Below are 22,609 nucleotides of genomic sequence, written 5' to 3'. Positions count from 1 at the left end.
CTTTTTGGCTTTGCTGATTCTAAGTTTTGATTTGAAAGTGTGCTCTTTCCCTAACCTGTACTTTTGCTTTCACAATTGGCTCACCCTGACATCCAGGTAAGTCCCTTGTAACTGGTACCCCTGGTACCAAGGGCCCTGATGCCAGGGAAGGTCTCTAAGGGCTGCAGCATATCTTATGCCACCCTGGGGACCCCTCACTCAGCACAGACACACTGCTTGCCAGCTTGTGTGTGCTGGTGAGGACAAAACGAGTAAGTCGACATGGCACTCCCCTCAGGGTGCCATGCCAACCTCACACTGCCTATGCAGTATAGATAAGTCAACCCTCTAGCAGGCCTTACAGCCCTAAGGCAGGGTGCACTATACCATAGGTGAGGGCACCAGTGCATGAGCACTGTGCCCCTACAGTGTCTAAGCAAAACCTTAGACATTGTAAGTGCAGGGTAGCCATAAGAGTATATGGTCTGGGAGTCTGTCATGCACGAACTCCACAGCACCATAATGGCTACACTGAAAACTGTGAAGTTTGGTATCAAACTTCTCAGCACAATAAATGCACACTGATGCCAGTGTACATTTTATTGTAACATATTCCCCAGAGGGCACCTTAGAGGTGCCCCCTGAAACCTTAACCAACTACCCGTGTAGGCTGACTGGTTTTAGCAGCCTGCCACACTCGAGACATGTTGCTGGCCACATGGGGAGAGTGCCTTTGTCACTCTGTGGCTGGTAACAAAGCCTGTACTGGGTGGAGATGCTTATCACCTCCCCCTTGCAGGAACTGTAACACCTGGTGGTGAGCCTCAAAGGCTCACCCCCTTTGTTACAGCACCCTTTGTTACAGCACCCCAGGGCATTCCAGCTAGTGGAGTTGCCCGCCTCCTCCAGCCCCGGCCCCACTTTTGGCAGCAAGGCCGGAGGATATAATGAGAAAAACAAGGAGGAGTCACTGACCAGTCAGGACAGCCCCTAAGGCAACCTGAGCTGAGGTGACTCTGACTTTTAGAAATCCTCCATCTTGCAGATGGAGCATTCCCCCAATAGGGATAGGAATGTGACACCCTCCCCTTGGGAGGAGGCACCAAGAGGGTGTAGCCACCCTCAGGGCTAGTAGCCATTGGCTACTTCCCTCCCAGACCTAAACACACCCCTAAATTCTGTATTTAGGGGCTCCCCTGAACCTAGGAACTCAGATTCCTGCAACCTAAGAAGAAGAGGATTGCTAAGCTGAAAAACCCTGCAGAGAAGACGGAGACACCAACTGCTTTGGCCCCAGCCCTACCGGCCTGTCTCCCCACTTCTAAAGACACTGCTCCAGCGACGCTCTCCCCAGGGACCAGCGACCTCTGAATCCTCAGAGGACTGCCCTGCTCTAGAAGGACCAAGAAACTCTAGAGGACAGCGGCTCTGTTCATCCAAGACTGCAACTTTGTTTCAAAGGAGCAACTTTAAAACAACTGCGTTTCCCGCCGGAAGCGTGAGACTTGCTACTCTGCACCCGACGCCCCCGGCTCAACTTGCGGAGAAACAACACTTCAGGGAGGACTCCCCGGCGACCTGCGAGACCGTGAGTAGCCAGAGATGCCCCCCTTGAGCCCCCACAGCGACGCCTGCAGAGGGAATCCCGAGGCTCCCCCTGACCGCGACTGCCTGACTCCCAGATCTCGACGCCTGGTAAAGACTCTGCACCCGCAGCCCCCAGGACCTGAAAGATCGTAACTCCAGTGCAGGAGTGACCCCCAGGAGGCCCTCTCCCTTGCCCAGGTGATGGCTACCCCGAGGAGCCCCCCCCTTGCCTGCCTGCATCGCTGAAGAGACCCCTTGGTCTCCCATTGAAATCCATTGGAAACCCGACGCGTGTTCGCACACTGCACCCGGCCGCCCCCGTGCTGCTGAGGGTGTACTTTCTGTGTGGACTTGTGTCCCCCCCGGTGCCCTACAAAACCCCCCTGGTCTGCCCTCCGAAGACGCGGGTACTTACCTGCTGGCAGACTGGAACCGTGGCACCCCCTTCTCCATTGAAGCCTAAACGTTTTGTGCACCACTTTGACCTCTGCACCTGACCGGCCCTGAGCTGCTGGTGTGGTAACTTTGGGGTTGCTCTGAACCCCCAACGGTGGACTACCTTGGACCCAAACTTGAACCCCGTAGGTGGTTTACTTACCTGCAAGAACTAACAAACTCTTGCTCCCCCTAGGAACTGTGAAAATTGCACTGTCTAGTTTTAAAATAGCTATATGTGATTTATGTGAAGACTGTATATGCTATTTTGATTATTCAAAGTTCCTAAAGTACCTACCTGCAATACCTTTCATTTAAAGTATTACATGTAAATCTTGAACCTGTGGTTCTTAAAATAAACTAAGAAAAGATATTTTTCTATACAAAAACCTATTGGCCTGGAATTGTCTTTGAGTGTGTGTTCCTCATTTATTGCCTGTGTGTGTACAACAAATGCTTAACACTACTCCTTTGATAAGCCTACTGCTCGACCACACTACCACAAAATAGAGCATTAGTATTATCTCTTTTTGCCACTATCTTACCTCTAAGGGGAACCCTTGGACTCTGTGCATACTATTCCTTACTTTGAAATAGTGCATACAGAGCCAACTTCCTACACGCTCCATTTCTACACATGGATTCAGGATTTTATGTTTACTGCTCTCATTGTTTCCCTGGGCAAACAATGGTATAAATGGACCTATGGTAACGGGTTCTGACACAGCATCTGGACCAGGTCGGACATTTTGATCTCTAGGGTACATTACTTCTGTATTCTGACTTGTCAATGCATACATCCCTGTCTGTAACCCTGTTACCGGGGTGTATCTCTGGATCGTATGTCGTATGTGTTTGTATTGGAGACATTAAATTTGAGGTACAATCTATCTCGATCAGTGTCGGCTTCTGATAAACCTGTCTCATGTGTGCGGCATGCAAAATAAACTCGTCATCATCAGAGTCATCATCAGAAATCAAAGTCGTTCTAGACTTGGTCAGTCTCCGCTCGTTGTCATCCGAAGGGTAAGAGTCCCTCTTCTTGGTACTTTTTCTTGCCTTGCTCTTAGTCTCTTGTGTAATTTCAGGAAAAAACATACTTCCGTGTAAAGTCTCAGTTCTCCAAAACTTCTGATCATCATCCCATCTTGCCTCAGCTAAGGTTTTCTCAGCCTTTCTCATTCGCCTCTTAAATTGCTGCTGCTGTTGCTGTCTGGCCACTATTTCCCAAATAGCTAATGCTTCAAATTGTGCAGGTCTCAGAGGAGGTTTTGAATCATTCAGTACTCTCCTCAAACTCTCTAAAATCCACAAATTAAATGTTCCATGGGCAGTGAATGCTAAGCTCCAATCGCTCTCTGTCTCTTTGCACTATTGTTTCAGCCAAAGACATGGCACAGCACCTTGTTCTTCGAATACAATATAGGCAGGTGTACCTTCTGGTGGTGTAATTTCTAAAATTTTTGCTGGAATGAATGTATCCCCCCTTAGGGCATTCTTTAATGCTTTGAAAAGTTTACATTCCTGTACCGTATGCCAATCTTTAATTGAATCAAGAAGTATATTTCAATCCCAAAATCATTTTTGTCTGCCTTCTCAACCAATTATGCTTCACGGTTATCCACCAATCCGTTTGTGACCTTTCTCACTAACCGACCTATTCCAGCGCAGATCTAGTGATGTCACACTTAAACGTGCAGCGGCTGACAAAGCCTTTCGTCTTGCCCTCCTAAACTCAGATCAGCACAAAATTAAATGCAACTATTGCAAGCACTAACTAAAAATCAACACACAACTTTTCTGTTTACTACAGGTAGGTAACACAACCGCTTCAGAAACCTTACTGAATTATCACTGCAGGTTTTAGTTATGACAGCGACTCCTTCGATCTCAGTTTCCCTAACTCGCAAGCAATATTCGACCAGCAAACATTACTCTCAACTGATCATTGGATCTTCCTGGTGAACATAGGATTCACCAAATCTTAGTCGAAAACTTATCACTCACTTTAACAGGCACTCTGAGTTTGTCAACCACGCCCTATTGACCTATTAAACAGACAAATTACAACATAAACCAAGTGTCTCATATACTTATACAAAACTCTGGAGTCTTAGACCACACATGGCCCCTATACCAACAACCACGTGGGAAATATTTGAGCATAAACCGCCACACACATGTGAAGTACGACAACTTCCCTACTCGCACACTTTGGAATATGCAAACTCCCTAAACAACTTCATCTGGAGTACGCAAACTCCTTAAACAACCTCATTTGGAGTTCGCAGACTCCCTATCCTCTCACAAACATCACAATACACCTGCAATTTGCTTAAGCTGTGCAAGCTCTCATTAGAATGCTGAGAACATCTTCAAACAAGCATTGGCACACTCCAAGGTTTCAGGAAAATCATGGTAGGCTCTTAGGGAGACATAATCTTTGATTTCCTTTACCAAATCTGAAATATTATACCTATCACGTCTGGTGAATCATAGGGATGTCTACTCAATCGCAACACTCCGTTATTGCTCCCAAGAACTGAACATTTTGGCCTCTTGAGTTGATAGATCATCCGATTCTTCTATCTGTGCTACGAATAACTGGAAAATGATGGTGTCCTCTCAAGGAGACAAACCATCCTCTGCTACCAAAAACTGTGAGCACGTCTGACCTTATTTGGTCTTTTTGTAATTTATACATAAGGGGACGAGTTAGAAGTTCGATGGACCTTTAGACCCCGCTTAGAGGAGTCTCACAATCCCTTCCCGATATTGCTCCTAATCAAATCAAGTAACAACAACATATATAGCAATAAATTTGTCCAAAATCTTGAGTCAGTAAACTTCACTCACCATGAAACATGAGGCCATGAATAATCACACCTCTTATAAAAGTTAGAAAGTTTAGTTCCCTATATTAACAATGCTAACATCGGGGGGCGTGGCCGGCAAGATGGCCGATCGGCAGCATTAGACGAGTGATCCTGACCCGGGCTCATTAATCCTGTATGATCCTGATTCCCCGGACACCCGTGGACCAGTCGGTTGGGTCCTGGAGTCCTCTGGAGCGGTGGAGAGGACGCGGAGAGCAGCGGGGAAAAAAAAAAAACGGAGCCAGACGTCGAAATTGGGCCTCAAGGGAGTGTGTGGGAAGAGCGCCTGACCCCAAGATGGCGACCGCGGGTGCGGTTTGAAAGGCAGCAAAAATTGGCCGTATGAGGCAGTGGAGTGGCACAATTTCGAGGAGGATGATCCTGACGGGGGACCCTCAAGGTGAGGTGTCGAGTGGATTTTGAAACCGCCCCCACCCTCACCCCCCCACCTCCCCCTTAAAGTGGATACAGAGCTGGAGTTAGGCCTCCCCGCTGGATTGGAGGCCCACTGAGGGGATTGGGGCAGTGGCGGGGTGTGGTTTGCTGACCTCCTGTGGTGGGTGCTCGGGCCTCGGATGTTTGGGGCTGACGGCTCCAACTGCCACTGTAGGCCCAGTGCAGTGCCAACGCTGGACTGGTTTTTGAGGGTGCACTCCCCTGCGATGGTGATCTGACTAGCGATCCTGGATTGCCCAGTTCTGGAGTGCGAGACTAGCATGATGTGAATCGGATACGTCGGATCGTGTGCGACGCTTGCGCTGCTCCTGCGTGTGCCGGCACCCCACTCTTGTGGGGGGGGAGGAGATTAGAGACTGAGAGGTGTTGGGTGGCGAGGGCACTGAGCGCGACTGCCTGCGCTGCGCCTGGAAGGATTGAGACTGGTATTCGGTGTGTTCCTTCGTAACTGCTGCTTCATCAGGTGCATACCATGGCCAAAGATAGAACGCATAAGGGAACGCAGCAAACTCAGATGGACCAATACAGGGCGCAAAGTTCGTGTGTGAGACCACAAAAAGATCCCCCAGGCCCTTTGGAGAAGGGAGCGGAACCCACCAGAGCGCAAATCCTGGCTGCCATTGAGTCCTCGCGGCATGCAATGCAAACTGAGATTGCGGCCCTAGCGGTCGATGTCAACCTGCTACAAGCGTATCTAATTGTGGTGGTGGAACGCTCGGTGGCCACTGAGAAACAAGTGACATGCCTGCAGTCTGAGATGGACATGCTGAAGGCCTCAGTGGCCATCCTTGAAGTTAAAACACACAAACTGGAAGCGAGGGTCGAAGATGCGGAGGGTAGGGCGAGGCATTGTAACCTCCGTATAGTTGGCTTTCCCGAAGGTGTGGAGGGGGTGAATGTTGAGGCTTTCCTGGGAGACTGGATCCATAAAACGTTGCTTGATGCCCCCTTGTCAGCTGTATTTGTGGTGTAACGTGCGCACAGGGCCTTAGCAGCACCGCCGCCACCGGGAGCCCCTCCATGAATGATTATAGCCAAGGTCCTTAACTATAGAGACCGAGAAGTAATTTTGCAGGAGGTGCGCAAGCATAGAGATCCTACATTTGAAAATCACACCATCCATTTTTTTCCTGATTACACCAGGATGGTGCAGCTTAAGAGACAGTCATTCACTGGTGTTAAACGTAAGCTAAAAGAACTGGGCTATACTTATATGCTGCTGTATCCAGCCAAGTTGAAAGTTCTCCTTGCGGGCCGCTCGCATTTCTTTCAGTCTCCTGAAGTGGCTTGGGACTGATTGGAGCGGAACGATGTGGCGGGAACACCGGACTCCCTGGATGGGGAGAGTGGCAGGAGACCCCTAGGGACAGAAGAAGTGCATACTGCAGCCCGCAGGAGCACCTGACGCCACTGCGCCGGCAGAGGAAGCTGAGTGATTGTTCGGTCAGACGGCACCCTGAGTCTTAAACGTCAGAGACAGGATTGAGAGGAGGCTAAACTGTTGGTTCAAACTGTCACGTCGGAGGCGTCCTCTCGCTCCGGTCCCCCTGTGTTGCAGGTAGACTTTCTCCGGAAGTGGGACCTGAGGACACCTGAATACTTCATTGGCTCTTCTGTTGTGGTTGGAGCCAAGCACTTTGGTTTTGGATGATTCTTGAGGTCTTCCCACTGTTGAACGCTCCTTCTCTCTCTGACCCTCCCCTCTCCTCTTCGCTGCTGCCTTTTGATGCGGGGTGGTGGGGGTCCAGGTCGATGGTTGTTTTGGGGGTTGCAGCGGAGTGGTGGAACAGAGCTAACCCCCCCTGTTGTTATTGTTGGTTATCTTTGTGGGTACAGTGTCTGTGCGGGCTGGACAATTGGCGTTTGGAGGAGTATCAGAGCGCAGTCTGGACCTGAATCTAGCTATCGAGCGGGAACGGCGATTGTCTCCCACTTCTGGGCTATAGAAGTGACAGCGGGGTACACACACAATTGGGCAGACACTAGTTGTGAGAGGTGTTTACCCGGGGTGGGATAGGGAAATTTTATGCGGGTTCTTGTTTGAGTTGGAGTTCTGTATATGACACTGTAAGCACTGTGGGCATTCTTCTGCTTAGGGGGCATCGACTTACCTGGTTGCGCATGCGCCAGACCGAGGGATTGTGTTGTGGAGGCTGCATGTGGGTGGGGTGGGAACAGACCAGATATGTGGTGGGGAGTGTGGGTTGGATCTGACCATGGTGGGTACCCTGACAGGCATAGTTACGTGGAACGTTAGGGGGTTAAACTCCTTGGTGAAGCGCTATAGAGTACATACGTATCTTAGACGGCTTGGTGTAAATATTGCTCTCCTACAGGAGACTCATTTGGTTGAGAATGAAGCACAAAAAGTGCAGAAAAAGTGGAGGAGGCAGCTTTATTCGGTGACCTATTCCTCCTACGCTAGAGGGGTTTCTGTGTGGGTGGCCCCTGGGATTCCATCTATATTACGAAGCCTAAAACCAGATTTGCAAGGTTGATACCTATTTCTGCACATCATACTAGATAGCCGTGAGATCTGTTTGTTGAATATTTACGCCCATAACACTGATGATGCAGGGTTCTATCATCAGCTCCAACATGAATTAATATCTTACACTGGGATACCCATCCTGTGGGCTGGCGACTTTAATTGCGTCCTAGATGGAGCTCTAGATAGGGACCCCCCGAAGATGAATACGAAAATGCATATGGCTGCCAAACTGCGGAGCGTTATGAGGAATCTCCACTTTGTAGATGTGTGGAGAGAAATGTACCCCTCGTCTAAAGTATTTTCGTGTTATACGCCCACCCATGGGCTTACAGCTGTCTGGATAGATTTCTCCTGGCCAATGATGGCTCCCTAGACATTCACCGAATTGTCTACCAGGCCTGGTTTTTGTCAGACCATGCCCCCCTCCTTCTGGAGTGTGAAATGCACATGCCCAGGCCTGTGATCCCCCTGTGGCGTTTGCGTCCGGACTTACTAGGCGATCCGGAATACAAAAAGGATCTCCAGGATGTGCTAGATGGATACTTTCATATGAATTGGGGTACGGCAGGGACTCAAGGATTAGAATGGGAGGCACTGAAAGTAGTTATCAGAGGGGCAAGCCTTAGCAAAACATATGGTATTAGGTAGCACAAAGTCGATAGTGGCAACGCTTCTGAAGCGGATTGCCTTGAGGTGCGAGGTAGAATTGTGGACCTCAGGGATAGACTAGATAATTATGTCCGCCGGAACTACTGGCAGCGGCTAATCCGGGAAGGAGACCACTCCGGGCGCATGTTGGCTTGGCTCCTCCGGCGAGAGAGGCCCATCCCCATTATCCAGATACTCCGCGGCTCCTCTGGGGAAAGGATTTTAGGGCAGTTGTGGGTGAATGCGAACCTGCGTGAGCACTTGCAAGATATCTATAACTCACCACGGAGTGTGGGCAAGACCCTGATTCAGGAGTACTTGGATGGTCTCCAGATACCTCGCCTTACGGCGGCCAAGGTGGAGGAATTAGAGGGAGAGGTTTCATTGGAAGACTTAGGAGAGGCGTTGGGTGGTATGGCGACCGGGAAAGCACCTGGTCCGGATGGGCTACTAGTCGAATTTTATTGTGCTTATTCTGCTGTGCTTCTTCCACGGTTGTTGGAAATACTCCATGAGGCGCAAAGTGAGGGTCTGCTACCGGAGCATATGCAAGAAGCTTCGATAGTTATGCTACCGAAGCCAGGAAAGGAGGTTGATGACCCGGGCTCGTATAGGCCGTTACCCATGCTGAATGTTGATGTTAAATTATTAACTAAAGTTTTGGCCTCTCGTTTGAGTCGAGTGGTGACGCATTTAGTACAGGAAGATCAATGCGTTTTTTTTACCAGGGAGGGGGACTCATATGAATATACGGCGCTTATCGCATATACTGCACGAGACTCATGGCGCTGCATTTTTAACAGCCCTAGGGCTCTACATATGGAGAAAGCGTTTGACACCTTGTCCTGGGACTACCTATGGGAGTTGATGTGCAGAATGGGCATTGGTCCCATCTTCTTATCCTGGGCACGTCTTTTGTACTCAGCGCCCCGGGCGAGAGTGCGTACAGGGGCGATTGTGTCAGATTCCTTTATTCACGCACGCAGCACATGGCAGGGTTGCCCCTTGTTGCCATTGCTGTTCGAATTGGCCATGGAGCCTCTAGCCATACAATTACAGACTGGCTTGGATAGATGGGGCATCCGTGTGGGGATGAGAACGCACATAATCTCCATGTATGCAGATGATGCTCTAGTGTATGTCACAGAACTTGAACGGGCGGTCACCCTCTTGTTGGGAATGATGAATAATTTTGGGCAGGTGTCGGGCCTCTGCATTAACCAACACAAAAATGTGTTATTCCCGATGGCAGGTCTGTCAGAGATAGAGGTGTCAGAGTTGACCCAATTGGGCCTATCCTGGGAGACTGAGTCCTTTTCATATTTAGGTATCCGGGTTGCGCACTTGCTGCAATTGCAATTCAATTTAAACATGGCAAGAGTACTGGAGGGCCTCCGTACCGCTGTTCAGTTTTGGACCTCTCTCCCATTATCGGTTATGGGTAGAATCGCACTCAGTAAAATGATCTTGCTGCCTCATTGCCTGTATGTTATGCAGAATTCACTCTGTGAGCTTCCCCTTTCGATATTCCGACAACTTGATAAATTGCTCTTATCCTTAGTCTGGGCGGGCAAAAGATGTCGAGTTCACATGGAAGTTTTGAAATTGGACCTGGCTGATGGAGGCTTGAGGCTGCCAGACTTATACTTATACTACTTAGCCAGGTTGCTACAGTATGCGGTCCGGTGGTGTGAGGACGCGCCCAACTGGGGAAAGGATTTGTTAGCTGGTTCTGTCTGTGTGGAGCGACTCCTGCATATACTAATGGGTGGCTCTGGGGTTCCGCAGGGTGCCTCCTATCTGGTGGAGCAGGTGTCGAGATCTAGGGAGAGGGCGGTGGTGCGGGTCCTGCCCCATATGCGTGCCTGCTTCCCCTGTGGTGAGTCCGTCGTTTTGCCAAGGCTGCTGAGGTAATGGATTTTGCGCAGTGGCATGCAGGGGGTTGTAATAATGCTGGTGACTTATTTCAGGATGGCACGTTCATTATGAGTGCTGAGGCAGAATCCTTGTTTGGAATAGGTCCAAGGCAGTTCTTACAATATGCGAATGTCTCGCAGACGGTCAGGGGTATTTGGACATCCTTTCCGAAGGAGCCAGTTGAATCTCACCTCCTGGCGACAATACTTGATCCTGGAGGTGACCACAGTCTACTATCCCGAACTTATAAAGCTCTCAAGGGTGACAGACTGACTGACAGTCAGGGGATTAGAGACTGATGAGAAACTAGTCTCGGAGCGGCGCTCACAGATGGGGAATGGCGTAGGGCCTGTTCTCAAAGCCTGATAGTTGTAGCCGCTGTGGAGTGCCGTCTGCTTCATTTGATCACATGGCGTGGGTCTGTGGCTCTGTCCAACCATATTTCCATCGAGTGGTGAAGACGGTGAGGGAGGTGATGGCTATGAGAGTGCAGGTGACGATGAAGCACTGCCTGCTGGGCCTGATCCCAGTCCCTAAAAAGGGTCGTAAATGGCATATAGATTCGCACAGTAGGGGCTTATTTTGGCAAAAAGGCGTATTGCGATTCAATGGGCCAGCCCGCATTCCCCGCTGCATGTTACCTGGCTGAGTGATCTAGCTGAATGGGCTACCGCGGAGGAATGCCGCTTGCGGAGGGTTCGATTGGATGAGCATGCTGACCGGGATTTGGAGCTATGGTGTGCCATGATTAATGAGTTAACTGGCGTGCAGGAGAGCGAGGGTCCTTTGACAGATGCGTCTGATTATTGAACCCTGGTCGTGGCCGAGCCTTTGGAGAACTAGGTTCGGGGGTTCTTGAGGTATGGATGGATGTGTGTTTTAGTGATCAGGGGAGGGTGTGCTTCCAGTCTTGCTAAAGGAGGTGCTCCCTCCCCCTGGCTCCTGTGTCATTCTGGGATGATGCTGTGGTGCCTCCCCAGACGCCCCCCGCAGCCGTATCTGCTTGTTGCACTGGATGACGGACAGTCATTAGTAGCTCTGTCTTCTGGCCTGTCGATGCTTACTATACTAACAGTGTACTGTTGTTGGTTAATGTATTGTAATATACTGCTCTGACTCTGTAGGGGTGGGCGCTGTTCTGTTGATCTGCTTGTGGAAGTCGTTTTGGTTGGGTCGCCCTAATCTAATATCCCTGACGTCTTATCTCTTTATGCACACTCGATAGAGCAAAATGTGTGGACTCGGATCTGGTATCTTTAAACTGTTATTGGCATAGACTGTGTGACTGGATTAATGTTCCCCACCTAAAGTAACATGCTATAATGCAGAACATAGTTGTATGTGTTTATTTTTATGCATAAAGAATTTAAAAAAACAAAGCTAACATCACATATTTTAGTCTCAATACCAAATGATACACATATATGAATAACACCAGCTAACCAAATCTTCTAAAGAATCTCAGTTTAACGACTGCATTGACGATAAAGCATTTGAGAGTCACAGTACAAATCAATAGCGACAATAACTGAGCAAAGTTAAAGACATTTACAAGTCATATGGTCAGTGCAGTGCGAACAATGAAAGAATTCTCTTGGCTTACAATACATTTTTGACATTATACATTTATTAAACATTGCAGCTTGACATGAGGTTTTACAAACTAGGCCCAAACCTCACAAATCTTATGGCCTAAAGTTATTAAAACAAATACATAGCATGAACCCATTAAAATGATGTACTAGTATATTTTACTCTATACGTACACATTAACTATTAATAATATGCATTCACTAATTACCAATATGTCTTTAATGACGGCCAATCAAGTGGGCACATTGTCAAAGTTTTTTATGTTAGCCTAATTCCATGCAAATTCTTAACCTATAATAAATGCAAAATCATTAGTAATTAATTCTGGGCAGGTTGTCACAACAAATGCCATATAATTCACAGACTTTGGGACTATTTGAAAGAACACCTTATAGGCAGCAAGAAGGAAATATTTGACCACCAATTAGCTATTTATTGGAAGAGGCCTGACCATATGGTGACCGTACACTAGCATATACTAGCAACAGATCTGATGGTTACTGTCTTTCATGTGGTGTTATAGTCTGGTGTTAACCATTAGCATGTATGTATTGTCGTGTCCAATCTGCTCAAATTGACAAAGCAACTGAAAGTGGAAAGTGATAGCTCTGTCAAATTTTGTGTGGATTTTTCAAACTTTGTCGAATTTATTAGCAATGAGCACGTTTTGAATCCTTGTCCAGATGTGCCCCCACCTTGGGGAACCAGTATGAATTTACACATACAAAGAGTAAGTTAAACATGATATGTGTCTCCCAGATTTCATGGAGACCCATCAAGCTACACCAAAGGTATTCGCAATTCAAAAATGGATGGCACTATTTGCGTTTGCCACTGCTCATTGGGGCTGCATGAATCCTGAGACACCAGCACTGGGTGTCACTTGTGAACTACCTGCAACCTTTTGTAAACCTTTAGTTAGTATTTTAAGTGCAACCATACACATAACATAGACACACAGACATTGTGTCAAGATCAATCCCATGGAGTCAATTACTGGCGCAGAACGCAATGCTCATTCAGTCAAAACCCACCTCTCAAGATAAGTTCAGCTGTGCCCCCAAAGGTCTTTGGAGGGTGACCCTGCATGGGATTGCACCTGTGCGTAATGCAGAGTTACTGCAAAAGTCTGAATCCTGCATCCAACTGTAAGGGGGGCGGAGGCGGGGTGCGTGGGGGTGATTTAACTAAGCCACAGCCACTCTGCATCTCGACTGCAACAACCAATAGGCTGCAAGTCTTTGCTCTGGCATGGGGAGGTCTGCCACATAACCCAACAGTGTCACCAAAGGGTATAGTTGAATGGGGAGACCCAAAATATCCACAAGCAGGCCTGTCGCCTCTTGCCAAAAAGCAGATATGGTTAGGCATTGCCAAGTCAAATATAAAAAACCTGCTGGAGTAATGGGACCCAGTCAACCTTTCACCCTCAGAGAAACGGCCCATATTTATACTTTTTTAGCACCGTATTTGCATCATTTTTTGATGCAAAATCGGCGCAAACTTACAAAATACAATTGTATATTGTAAGTTTGCGCCGATTTTGCATCAAAAAGCGGCACAAATGCGGCGCTAAAAAAGTATAAACATGGGCCCAAATCTACACATCAATTTTGGGTGTAGTACAGACGACTGAGATATTTAAAATGTAAGAGCTTGTATATTATTTAAATTGGGAGCAAAAAAAAACACCCCTGTGTTTTTGGTACATCCTGCCCAATGTCACCCATTCACAGACTCCTGGAAGGGAGGACAACATTCTCACAAAGGGCAGTACACATTTTATGTAGTTCGGATACCCATTCAGAAACTGAACTTGTTCTAATAATGTGCATTAGTGTGGCCAATGCTTGCTTACCACATTTCTAAAGTTAATTGCAAATTAAAATGTCTTTGCACGTCCTCCTTTAACTTAGGCCCTCTGTAGGAGGCCGATATCGTTAAGAATTATCTGTAACATGGACTGTAATTGGGATTTCTATCGCATATTTGTTTTGTTTCTTTTGTGTTTATAGAGACATGATTATTTCAATCAGCTAAAGTTCTTTCTTCCCTCTTTTCTTTTCCTAGGTTGTTTCTTCGCTCCTCTGGATTGTCTTGGGTTGGAACTGGTGAGATTCGGGTCAAGCTCCAGACCGATGTGCCTCGGAAGGAAGAGATGGAAACCAGGTATCAGGTAGGTGATTTTTATAGGAAGTACGGGGTAGGGTTCACCAGGGAGGGGCTGACTGGAGGACGTGAGGTAGGGGTCACTTCAGGTGTATCACACGTGCTTTGCATGCATAGGTGATTTTTTTAGGGCATTTTCCTTTTCCCAGCTGACCCACTGTATTTATGAAGTTATTCCCCCTCATTGTACCCTTACCCTACCTTCGTCTCCCCTAATCCAATAGGAGTTCTTTTACTAAAATAGGATTGTACCAATGTAGGAGGCTGGCCTGGCTTGTAGTGGGTACCAAGGGGTACTTACACTCTGTACCAGGTCCAGTTATCCCTTATTAGTGTAGAAGAGGTGTTTCTAGCAGCTTAGGCTGATAGAAGTTAGCTATAGCAGAGCAGCTTAGGCTGAACTAGGAGACATGCAAAGCTCCTACTATACCACTGGTGTCATATGCACAATATCATAAGAAAACACAATACACAGATATACTAAAAATAATGGTACTTTATTTTTATGACAATATGCCAAAAGTATCTCAGTGAGTACCCTCAGTATGAGGATGCCAAATATACACAAGATATATGTACACAATACCAAAAATATGCAGTAATAGCAAAAGGAAGTAATGCAAGCAATGTAGTTACAGTAGATTGCAATAGGAGCACATAGGTATAGGGGCAACAAAACCATATACTCCAAAAGTGGAATGAGAACCACGAGTGGACCCCAAACCTATGTGAGCTTGTAGAGGGTCGCTGGGACTGTAAGAAAACAGTGAGGGTTAGAAAAATAGCCCACCCCAAGACCCTGTAAGGTAGGTGTAAAGTGCACCTACAACCCCCAGAGAGCACAGAAGTCGTGATAGGGGGATTCTGCAAGGAAAACCAACACCAGCAAAGCAACAACAGTGGATTTCCGGACCTGAGTACCTGTAAGAGAAGGGGACGAAGTCCAAGAGTCGCGACAGTGTCGAGAGTGGGCAGATGCCAAGAAAATGCCAGCTGAGGGTGCAAAGGAGCTGCCACCGGATGGAAGAAGCTTGGTGTTTTGCAAGAACGAAGAGGACTAGGAACTTCCCCTTTGGAGGATGGATGTCCCACGTCGTGAAGAACCTTGCAGAGGTGTTCCCGCGCAGAAAGACAGCAAACAAGCCTTGCTAGCTGCAAGGGTTGCGGTTAGGGTTTTTGGATGCTGCTGTGGCCCAGGAGGAACCAGGATGTCGCCACTTGGATGAGGAGACAGAGGAGACGCCCAGCAAGTCAGGGAGCCCTCACAGAAGCAGGCAGCACCCGCAGAAGTACTGTAACAGGCACTTAGAAGAGGAGTGAACCGGAGTCCACCCGAAGTCACAAAAGGGAGTCCCACGACGCCGGAGGACAACTTAGAAGGTTGTGCACTGCAGGTTAGAGTGTAGGGGACCCAGGCTTGGCTGTGCATGAAGGAAATCCTGGAAGAGTGCACAGGAGCTGGAGCAGCTGCAAATCACGCGGTACCCTGCAATGCAGTCTAGCGTGGGGAGGCAAGGACTTACCTCCACCAAACTTGGACTGAAGAGTCACTGGACTGTGGGAGTCACTTGGACAGAGTTGCTGAGCTCCAGGGACCACGCTCGTCGTGCTGCGAGGGGACCCAGAGGACCGGTGATGCAGTTTTTTGTTGCCTGCAGTTGCAGGGGGAAGATTCCGTCGACCCACGGGAGATTTCTTCAGAGCTCCTGGTGCAAGAAGGTGGCAGGCTACCCCCAGAGCATGCACCACCAGGAAACAGGCGAGAAAGCCGGCAGGATGAAGCGATACAAGTAGTCGTCTTTGCTACTTTGTTGCAGTTTTGCAGGCGTCCTGAGCAGTCAGCGGTCGATCCTTTGGCAGAAGGTGAAGAGGGAGATGCAGAGGAACTCTGGTGAGCTCTTGCATTCGGTATCTGAAGAATTCCCCAAAGCAGAGCCCCTAAATAGCCAGAAAAGGAGGTTTGGCTGCCTAGGAAGGAGGATAGGCTAGTAAGAAAGGTAAGAGCCTATCAGAAGGAGTCTCTGACGTCACCTGCTGGCCCTGGCCACTCAGAGCAGTCCAGTGTGCCAGCACACCTCTGAATCCAAGATGGCAGAGGTCTGGGGCACGCTGGAGGAGCTCTGGGCACCTCCCCTGGGAGGTGCAGGTCAGGGGAGTGGTCACTCCCCTTTCCTTTGTCCAGTTTCACACCAGAGCAGGGCTGGGGGATCCCTGAACCGGTGTAGACTGGCTTATGCAGAGATGGGCACCATCTGTGCCCATCAAAGCATTTCCAGAGGCTGGGGGAGGCTACTCCTCCCCAGCCCTGACACCTTTTTCCAAAGGGAGAGGGTGTAACACCCTCTCTCTGAGGAAGTCCTTTGTTCTGCGTTCCTGGGCCAGGCCTGGCTGGACCCCAGGAGGGCAGAAAGCTGTCTGAGGGGTTGGCAGCAGCTGCAGTGAAACCCCGGGAAAGGCAGTTTGGCAGTACCCAGGTTCTGTGCTAGAGACCCGGGAGATCATGCAATTGTCTCCCCAATGCCAGAATGGCATTGGGGTGACGATTCCATGATCTTAGACATGTTACATGGCCATGTTCCGAGTTACCATTGTGACGCTATACATAGGTAGTGACCTATGTATAGTGCATGCGTGAAAGGGTGTCCCCGCACTCACAAAGTCCGGGGAATTTGCCCTGAACAATGTGGGGGCACCTTGGCTGGTGCCAGGGTGCCCACACACTAAGGCCCGTATTTATACTTTTTTTGCGCCGTATTTGCGTCGTTTTTTTACGCAAAAACGGCGCAAACTTGAAAAATGCCATTGTATTTTGTAGGTTTGCGCCGTTTTGCGTCAAAAAGCGGCGCAAATGCGGCGCTAAAAAAAGTATAAATACGGGCCTAAGTAACTTTGCACCCAACCTTCACCAGGTGAAGGTTATACATATAGGTCACTTATAAGTTACTTATGTGCAGTGTAAAATGTCTGTGAAATAATGTGGCCATTATTTCACTCAGGCTGCAGTGGCAGGCCTGTGTACGAATTGTCAGAGCTCCCTATGGGTGGCAAAAGAAATGCTGCAGCCCATAGGGATCTCCTGGAACCCCAATACCCTGGGTACCTCAGTACTATATACTAGGGAATTATAAGGGTGTTCCAGTATGCCAATGTGAATTGGTGAAATTGGTCACTAGCCTGTTAGTGACAATTTGGAAAGCAGAGAGAGCATAACCACTGAGGTTCTGGTTAGCAGAGCCTCCGTGAGACAGTTAGTCATCACACAGGGAACACATACAGGGCACACTTATGAGAACTGGGGCCCTGGCTAGCAGGGTCCCAGTGACACATACACTAAAACAACATATATACAGTGAAATATGGGGGTAACATGCCAGGCAAGATGGTACTTTCCTACACTTGTGTAGCCACGTCCCTCCAGGAACGTGGCGGGATCCTCTCGCTGCAGGCTCCTCTCCGGGTTGTTCTTGGTCCATCTTTGCCTCTGTTGTTGCGTCTTTTTCTGCACTTGGATTTCCTCTCTGCTCCCTTACATCAACACACCTCTCTCTGTCTTCTTCCCCACTCCGTTTTCTTCCCTCTTCGCCTCTTCTCCCACCTCCATATCCTCCGTCTGTTTTGCGTCTTCTCTGTTCTGCTGCCACCTCTCTGCATCTTCTTCCCGATTCTTGACCTCCTAACCCAGAAGTGTTCCGATGTCGACAGATCTCTCCCTGTCGAAGGGCACTTCTTCGCAAAGACGTCTGTGGTTGCCCCGGCAACAGTCATTGTCGGCCACAGCCCTGTAACAGGACTCCCGTCACATAACTCTCCCTCCCAGGATGGCCGATCGAGCCATGACGCACCTGGAGTGAGGGACAAATAGTCAGCTGGGACCAGCAGATTCCCAAGAAGATGGGATACCTGAAAGGAGAAAGGTTGAAGAGCTAAGAACCAACTAAGTATACTAGGATTTGTGTCCTTGTGCCGGGACTGCCAGGTTAGCGGAGAGAGATCAGTGAGGATGGAAAAATTACATCCCAATAGGTAATATTAAAGGATTTTTACTGCCCATTTTATGGCCAAGCATTCCTTCTCTATGGTCAGATAATTCTGTTCATGAGGCAACAGATTACGACTACTGTAGACCACCGGGGGGGGGGTTCATTGTGGTCATCGGGTTGTTGTAATACTGCACGTGACCCTTGATCAGAAGCATCTGTCTGCAGCAAAAAAGGCTGCTGAAATCTGGACAACATAACACTGGATGAGCGCATAGACTATCACAGAGTTTCAAAACTAGCTGTTTATTGAGCTGTCAGGGCGTGAATGTGATTGGGGTTTCTTCCTTGCAACAAATTGGTCAATGGAGCAACCTTCTCCTCAAAGTGGGGTATAAACCTCTGATAATATCCACCTAATCCCAAAAAGGAGCGTATTTGTTTGTTTTGTAGTGGGGTATGGGATGTCTTATATCGCCAGTATTTTGGTTACTTGTGGGCAGATGGTACTCTGACCAATATCATACCCTTAGTATTGGATGGAATCTTGAGCTAGTTTACATTTACTGGGATTCGCTGTGAGATTTGCTTCCCTAAGTGTTCTCAGTACCCTGTCCTAATGCAACACATGGGTATCCCAAGAGGGACTGAATATGGCAATGTCATCTAGGTATGTGGCGGCGTGTTCTTTGTGTTTTAAAAGGAGTCTATCCATAAGCCTTTGGAAGGTGGCAGGGCCTCCATGTAATCCGAACGGCATTACCTTGATTTGGTACAGACCCGAGGGAGGGCGTAGAGAAGGCTGTTTTGCATCTGCCTTCTTGAGAGAGGGGTATTTGCCAATAACCCTTTGTGAGATCTAGGGTGGACATATACTTAGCGGCACCCAGTTGTTCTGTCATTTTATCTACCCTAGGCATAGGGTACGTTTCAAAGGTCAAAACAGCGTTTAATTTTCTTAAATCTATGCAGAACCGGAGGCTGTTGTCCGATTTCGGTACCAAGACAATGGGAGAACACCAAGGACTTGTGGAAGGCTCTGTAATATCGTGATCTAGCATTTTGATCACTTCTTCCTCAATGGCTTTTCTCCGGGCCTCGGGATAGGGTTTTAGACAGACATATTCTCCGGGGTCTGTGTGAATGTGGTGCTGTGCTAGTGTCGTTCGCCCTGGTTTGGAGGAAAATACATCATGATAACGAGGGACCGTACTTGTTCCTTTTGATTTTGCCTAAGACCCATATCGAGGGTGGGAAGGGGTTCCTCCTTTCCGCCATCTAAGAGCGGAAACTGGATATTTAGTGTCTGCGAGTTGGTAATGAGGGACACAGGGGTTGGCGTTTCTGGGTCTTTCCACTCTTTTAACATATTAATATGATACATCTTTTCATGTGTTTTTTGCATTTGGCAGTGCCACTCTATAAGTGACCAGGATAACTTTTCCTGTGATCATAAAGGGTCCTTGCCATTTTGCTCACAACTTATTCTCAGATGAAGGGATTAAAATAAGTACTTTACTTCCGACTTGCAGATCCCTTATTTCACTGTTCTGATTGTAATATTGTTTTTGTTTCTTTTGGGTGTTCTCCATTTGTTCATGTACTGTAGTCTATAGTGAATACAAAGTATCTTTAAGACTTTGGGCATACTCTAAGAGGTCTCTCCCTTCATCCTCTCCTTCTCCCACTCTTCCGCTGCCATGTCCAGTAGTCTTTGTGGAAGTCTACCAAAGACAAGTTCAAAAGGGCAGTACCCGGTGGAGAATTGTACATGACTCCGAATGGCATTGAGGACTAGAGGAAGCTTCTTATCCCAATCCCTCCCTGTTTCCGTAATGGTTTCCTTTAGTAGTGACTTAATGGTGCAGTTATATCTTTCCACTAGGCCATGCGTTTGAGGATGATAAACAGATGTCCTCAACTGTTTAATAACTAATAAGTCACAAACATGTTTCATTAGCTTTGACATAAAGGTGGTCTCTTGGTCAGTCAATAGTTCTTTGGGGAATCCTACTTTTGCAAAGAACTCAATCTTCGATTGGGCCACCGTTCTGGTGGTCATGTTTCTCAAAGGAACGGCCTCAGGATATCTGGTGGCATAGTATACCAATACCAAAATGTACCGATACCCTCTGGAGGATGTTACCAAAGGTCCTACTAAGTCCATACCCACCAAGGTAAATGGGGCATCAATAACCTGAAGGGATATAGGGGTGCTTTGAGCTGTTATGGGGGATTGGTAAGTTGACACACAGTACAGGTGGCACAAAACTTTCTGATGCCAGAGAAAATACTTGGCCAATAGAAGCGGTTTAGTAGATAGGCTTCAGTTTTTTCTCGACCATAGTGCCCTCCCCCGCATTGACTATATGCCAAGTGTAATACCTGAGATCTAAAGGGGCTGGGGACCAGCAATTGGGTTTTCACTTGATCTTGGGCTTTTACATTTCTATAAAGTAAACCTTTTTAACGAAAAGAAGATTCCCACCTTGTCCGGTATTTCTGGAATAACCTGTTCCCAGGCATTTTTAAGAGTGGGATCTTCTCTCTGACAGGTGCAGAAGCTCCCTCTATGTCTACTCGTGGAAAATACTGTGGGAGAAAAGGAAACAATATGAGATAAGGCTCCTTTATAATACTGCTTGTTATTCTCTCTCTTTTGTGTTTGAGTTAGCTTCCCCTTCTCCTTACCTGGCTCTATAGCCTCCCCATGGAAAGGTCCCTCTAACAACAATTGAGAGGACTTTTCTTCTGGGATAGCCATATCCAACAATAATACAAAATCAGGGTAATCGGTTCCAATAATGAGGTCCTGTATTAAGCCTGGTATCCCTCCCACCTTAAGTATTTCTATGCTACCTCTCCATTCAAGGGTTACTTGGGCAAGGGGATAGGCTTGGGTCTACTACACAGGTTATGGCCGTTTTCTGGTTGGGGATCCATTGTTTGGGTGCTACTCTTATGGCTTTGATAACTGACTTGCGACACCCTGAGTCTATTAATACTTGGGTGGGTTGTCCATTGACTTTCATACCAATGAGATATTTTGTAGGGATACCCCCTACGCACAGAACCCTCCCTTAGTAAACCTCATTTCCATGGGTTCAGGACTCTGAACCCGCCAGGAGCAATTTCTGGCAATGTGGCCCCACTCTGCACAATTATAGCATTGGGGTTGGGTTCTGATCTCTCTTCCCCCGGGTCTGGGGAGCCTAGTTGTATCTAGGATTTCCTGTGAAGATGTTTTTTCTACAGCCGGCTTCCCCATTGGAGGCGGATCCTGGCTGTTCCATGAAGGATAGGTTTTATAGTCCATGGTTCTATGATAAGCATTAGCTAATTCAATAGCCTCAGTAGTAGATACATTTGGGTATTGTTTTATCCAGTGTCTAGAGGTACTGGGTAGAGCTTCCAAATATTGTTATTGTAAGATCTTTTGTATTATTTCCTCTTTAGTGGGCTCCTCAGGTTTTAACCATCTTAACCCCAGATCCTGAACTCGGAAAAATAGAGCTCTGGCATTGTCTTGGGCACCCCATTTCTCCTGTCGAAATTTTACCCTGTAGTGTTCACTATCATATCCTAATCTTTCAAGTATAGCCTTTTTGATCTCGTCATATGGAGTATTCCCACCTGTGTTGGCGGCCTGATGCGCGTTTTGCAATTCGCCTGTCAATAGTGGGGCAACATACTAACCCGAACATTCTTTGGGCCACGTAGCAGCGAGGGCAACCCTCTCAAAGTTAGTAAAGAAAGAGTCAGAGTCTTCTCCTGGCACATATTTCTGTAGGACCGAGCTGGGAACATTCGGGTGTGCCTTGGAACTGGCAATGTCTCAGTCAGCTTTTGTATGGCTGTTTCATAAACTAACTGATTGTTAGCGGTTATGGTTGCCTGGCTTTTTAATGCCACCTGCAATTGTTCCCGATCGTTTTCAGCATTCTTCACTTGTTCTCTGAAAATGAACTGTAAATGTCTCTGTCCTTCAGCTAATTGGCTCATCATATCCATTAGAATGGTATCGGTGTCCATTTTCTAGTAGGTAATGACCTAATATAAACAACGGCCAATATAAAGAGCCCACTTCTGACACCACTTTAGGAGGCTGGTATAGTAAAGAATTATGTGTAACACGGACTGTAATTGGGATTTTTATTGCGTATTTGTTTTGTTTCTTTTGAGTGTTTATAGAGACACAATTAATTCAATCTGCTAAAGTTCTTTCTTCCCTCTTTTCTTTTCCTAGGTTGTTTCTTCGCTCCTCTGGATTGCCTTGGGTTGGAACTGGTGAGATTCGGGTCAAGCTCCAGACCGATGTGCCTCGGAAGGAAGAGATGGAAACCAGGTATCAGGTAGGTGATTTTTATAGGAAGTATAGGGTAGGGTTCACCAGGGAGGGGCTGAGTGGAGGACGTGAGGTAGGGGTCACTTCAGGTGTATCACACGTGCTTTGCATGCATAGGTGATTTTTTTTAGGGTGT

Source organism: Pleurodeles waltl, chromosome 7 (genome assembly GCF_031143425.1).
Source record: "Pleurodeles waltl isolate 20211129_DDA chromosome 7, aPleWal1.hap1.20221129, whole genome shotgun sequence".
NCBI lineage: Eukaryota > Metazoa > Chordata > Amphibia > Caudata > Salamandridae > Pleurodeles > Pleurodeles waltl.
Note: the sequence above shows the minus strand (reverse complement) of the source record.